General features: G+C 39.8%; 1 long non-coding RNA gene across 1 annotated transcript; it reads left to right on the plus strand.

Annotated features, from left to right (window-relative positions):
• Positions 1-876: 876 nt before the first annotated feature.
• LOC134062558 (uncharacterized) lies at positions 877-5,232 on the plus strand. The gene is made up of 6 exons (XR_009935468.1): positions 877-1,176; positions 2,986-3,056; positions 3,273-3,312; positions 3,805-3,879; positions 4,094-4,133; positions 5,121-5,232. It is a non-coding gene; the product is annotated as an uncharacterized LOC134062558 (long non-coding RNA).

Genomic DNA, 5,232 nt, shown 5'->3' on the forward strand with positions numbered 1-5,232 from the left:
TATGCCAGGCTAATGATGTACAACTGTAAGATCAAATTCAAAAGTGTTTTGTCTACCCAAAGCATGTTTGCAAATGTATGCAAAGGGATATTTGTGTTCATACCATCTTAAATCGTTTCACCATCATATCATCTTAAATCGTTTCAAAAACAAGGATTAGCAGTCTGCCTATGCTGCATGGGTATAGTTGCAGGAATCAATCGTATGTTAAATATCGTTGCTAGCTTCGTATAGTTTCACTGCAGGGACCACACACATTGCACGACTGCTCATGAATCGGTGGCACCAAACGAAAATGTCCAGATTGAGGAAACGTTTAGTTTATTTTGAATAGATACGTTCACTCAAGTTAAAGGCAAATGATAACCACAACTGAATAACAAAATCCTGCCCTTTGCTAGCACTGGAGGGAAAAGTTATTACTTGCTTGAAAGCTATAGCTATAACCCCTTTGGGCCGGACCCGCATAAAAGCCTCTAGATCCGGACGTAGCTTACACACGGTTTCTGGCTAAGGACCAGATCTGGGCCGGTTAGACTTTTCAGCTTTAACTGCAGTGCTGTTTTTCTTACGATCAGCAGATCTGGCCCAGATCCACTTACCACATCGGAACCATAGCTTCCTCAAAGACAGTTCACTGATGTGGCCCACATCTGTAATACGGACCTAGACCACCTTCAAACTATTCAACGAGGCCAATCACAGCCAAATAGCTTACAAACAAAACTTATAACTGATCCTCGTTTATTTCCAGATAATCTGGTAAAAAATCACCCTAGATATGATTTCAAAATCATGTTGTTGTTGTTATTGTTGTTGTTGTTGTTGGTTTGTTTGGGCAGCAATTTTCCATGAAAAGGCCACCTGCTTGCTGATCGCACGCCTACCTGGACTATTGACAACTAGACAACTGCTTTACAAATAGAATACATCCTTAAAAATATATACAGCATATAAGGTCCATATAAGGCCACATCCGCCTGACAGTTTACCTCCGTTTTGGCTACGGGCACCGGACCCGATCCGCCTCGCCAGCGCGCCTTCATTCACCGGGTCTGCGACGGACCCTGTACGGATGCGTACACCGAACGCGCCCTAACGGTTTATTTCATCAGTTTTCTCGCTGATGGAGTGCTGCCGAGTGTGAGACAAAACGGTGGCGTCTGAAGGCTCACTGTAAGTATGCTCCTATATGCTTTATTTATGCAATTACCTAGTCTATCCAGTGAAAACGTACTTCCATAACACAAGTTACCTACTTGTCTAGCTTTGTTTGCTGATGTAATCCGAAAATGTGCTATAATGGCCGGCTGATGGTAGCTCACATTTACATACCAGCTAGCTGCTAACGTGTAGCTTGCGCAAGCTAATTTAGCTCACTTAGTCCTGTCCAACTTTATTAACTTTTTAAAAAAATTACAATGAACTCAATACTGAATTTAAAATGAGCGCAACTTGATTTGACGGTAACCTTATGTGTTTTTGCCCGTGAACAACAAAAGTTGCCTTGCGTGAGCTAGCATTAGCAGGCTAGCTTGTTGACCAACGATAACTTAAAGTTGTTACACAAACATACTAGTTTTTTGTTAGCAGCTAACGTTATGAAAGCTTAGATGTTGGACTCAGGAGTCTTTTCTCCCGAGAGAAAACTTCTATTTCGTATGTGTTTAAACCTCATTTCATTCTGGGAGGGAGGCTGATTTCACATTGTTTACCTGTCCTGATTTGAACGACGTTAGCGGCTGGTTCCAAAACGTAAACTAATTAGGCAGAAGCAAGCTATGCGCCCTGTCACCCTCATGCTCAGACATTGTTGACACTTTTTGAACTCGTAGAAGGCAGGAACAAAACAGCTTCGGGATTCATGCCCTTATATTTTGTAGACGTTAGTGAGAAACCAACTAACTGGCCTACTATTCAATCTAAATAGTAGAGATTCCTCCCTAACTTTTATTAAGTAAGGGCATACATTCCGAAGCCATTTGTTTTATGCAGAAATACTGCCGTCTACGAGTTCATTTAATGATGAGGAGTAAGATTTCTTGGAGTAAGATTTGACTGAAAAGGGACAATTATAAAAGAGGCAGTAGTTGACTTGATGTATATCCTTGCTTTGCCTTGTCACAGACCAGACTATTTTCAATGTTAAGAATGGGGTGTAATATTAAGTATTGATAAATATTTGGCTATTTCTTTCTGATGATGAGAGTAATGCATATTTATGTATCTGTATTACAGGTCATTCACAAGTCTGGTTTGGGGGTCTACCCTTGCTCATCCTGTCCTGCCACCCAAGTAAAGTAAGCTATACAGTTTTACATTTGATCTATTTGACTTTTGGTCCACACATTAATAACACAAATAACCATATGCCTTTGTAAGTGGTGTTACCAGTTCAGGATGAATTGAAGGTACATGTCAAAATACATGACTGCCCTTGTCTGCTGAAATAAAAATCCACCTTATACCTCAAAAGCTCTCTAAAGAAATGTACATATATATATTTTTTTTTTCAGAAGAGAAATAACCACAGGCCTCTGCAACTACTGTTTCCAGGTAAGGATCAAAGCTTCGGGATTCGTGCCCTTATATTTTGTACACGTTAGTGAGAAACCGGCTAACGGGCCTACTATTCAATCTAAAAAGTCTTGTTTCCAAGTGACTCTTTAGACTGAATAGTAGAGATTCCTCCCTAACTTTTATAAAGTGTAAGGGCACAAATCCCAAAGCCATTTGTTTAATGCAGAAATACTGCCGTCTACAAGTTCATTTAATGATGTTGAAAGTTTCTTGGAGTAAGATTTGACTGAAAAGGGACATTATAGAAGAGGCAGTTAGTTGACTTGATGTATATCCTTGCTTTGCCTTGTCACAGACCAGACTGTTTTCAATGTTTAGAATGGGGTCTAATATTGGTATTGATAAATATTTGGCTATTTCTTTCTGATGATGAAAGTAATGCATATTTATGTATCTGTATTACAGGTCATTCACAAGTGGCTCCAGTCTGGTTTGGGGGTCTACCCTTGCTCATCCTGTCCCGCCACCCAAGTAAAGTAAGCTATACAGTTTTACATTTGATCTATTTGACTTTCGGTCCACACATTAATAACACAAATAACCATATGCCTTTGTAAGTGGTGTTACCAGTTCAGGATGAATTGAAGGCACATGTCAAAATACATGACTGCCTTTGTCTGCTGAAATAAAAACCCACCTTATACCTCAAAAGCTCTCTAATGAAATGTACATATTTTTTTTTATTATTTCAGAAGAGAAATAACTACAGGCCTCTGTAACTGCTGTTTCCAGGTAAGGATCAAAGCTTCGGGATTCGTGCCCTTATATTTTGTACACGTTAGTGAGAAACCCGCTAACTGGCCTACTATTCAATCTAAAAAGTCTTGTTTCCAAGTGACTTTTTAGACTGAATAGTAGAGATTCCTCCCTAACTTTTATAAAGTGTAAGGGCACAAATCCCGAAGCCATTTGTTTTATGCAGAAATACTGCCGTCTACAAGTTCATTTAATGATGTTGAAAGTTTCTTGGATTAAGATTTGACTGAAAAGGGGCAATATAGAAGAGGCAGTAGTTGACTTGATGCGTATCTTTGCTTTGCCTTGTCATAGACCAGACTGTTTTCAATGTTTAGAATATATGGGAAGGGAAGCTAAAATTAAAATATTCTCTGGATCCCAAAATAATGCTATTTTTTTAATGGGGTGTAATATTGGTATTGATAAATATTTGGCTATTTCTTTCTGATGATGAAAGTAATGCATATTCATGTATCTGTGTTACAGGTCATTGTCACAAGTCACAAGTGGGTCTGGTTTGGGGGTCTAGCCTAGCTCATCCTGTCCTGCCACCCACACAAAGTAAGCTATACAGTTTTACATTTGATCTATTTGACTTTTGGTCCACACATTAATAATACAAATAACCATATGATATGCCTTTGTAAGTGGTGTTACCAGTTCAGGATGAATTGAAGGTACATGTCAACATAGATGAATCCCTTTGTCTGTTGTAATAAAAATCCACCTTATGCCTCAAAAGCTAATGGAATGCACATATTTTTTTTTATTTCAGAAGAGAAATAACTACAGGCCTCTGCAACTGCTGTCTCTAGGTAAGGATGAATTGAGATACATTCAACATAAAAAATATATATCGCCTATATGTATATACAATTCTTTATTCTACTTGCTGAAATGTCTGATATTCATGACCGCACACTTCATGCAGATTATATTCACATTACAACTCCACCTCTTTAATTCAGCTGTCTGGTTGAAGCCTCAAAATATTGTAAACAAAGTAACATAGTTGGCTAGCTTGTCATAGTCTACTGTTCAGTTTCCCCATGTGTGTTTAAGTTTAAAAGTAGAGTAATACTTGTGTCCTTGAGAGAGGCGCTTTTGAGTCTTTTGAGTTGAAAACATTGGTATTGAGATGATTAGTCAACTTGAATGCAAGAGTTTTAATCAAGTGTGCGCCGCTTGCTAACCGGATTTTATAATAGGCTAATTCAGATAGTCGTCTTCTATGCATCATTGTTTTCACGATTGTTAATGTTTTATTTGGATTGCATGTGCTTGTCGAGAGGCGGGTGTCCATTGAGTGTGCACGAGAGAGAGAGAGAGAGAGAGAGAGAGAGAGAGAGAGAGAGAAATCGGGCCATTCAGACATGATGTGCGGAATGTATACGGCCACCTGTTGTTCACGTCTTCTTTAGAATTTCTGTGAATTTCTGTCAAATGCGGCCGCGCTGTTAATGCCTGACCGCGGAAGAGTGTCGTTTTCACTAGCCTTTGAATGTTTCCGTGACTGGATTCACAGGACAGTTGTGGCGGCAACATTACGGCGAAATTACCAGGTCAGCTACAGGAAAGTAGATAGTATACGGATATATGAATTCAGACATCACAGCAACTACCGTACACACCGTGGACATTGTGGAAATACACGTCTGTCTGAAACGGCTACAGTTTGGTAAAGTTGCATGCATTGTCTACAATGAAAACTCCTTCCACCCGAGCAGCGGCAGGTGCACCAGTGCGAGCCTGCCCATATAATTTAGTAGCTCACTAATATAACGTATTATCTTTTTCCATAGGAGCGGTACGCAAGTGTCCATTGACAGCCCAGGCAACGGATACCGACATTCACCAATGTGCTGGCGCATGACCGAGAAGGGGGGACGTCGCAAACGCCAGTGTGAAGGAGCA

This window comes from Sardina pilchardus, chromosome 17, assembly GCF_963854185.1.
Source record: "Sardina pilchardus chromosome 17, fSarPil1.1, whole genome shotgun sequence".
NCBI classification, from domain to species: domain Eukaryota; kingdom Metazoa; phylum Chordata; class Actinopteri; order Clupeiformes; family Clupeidae; genus Sardina; species Sardina pilchardus.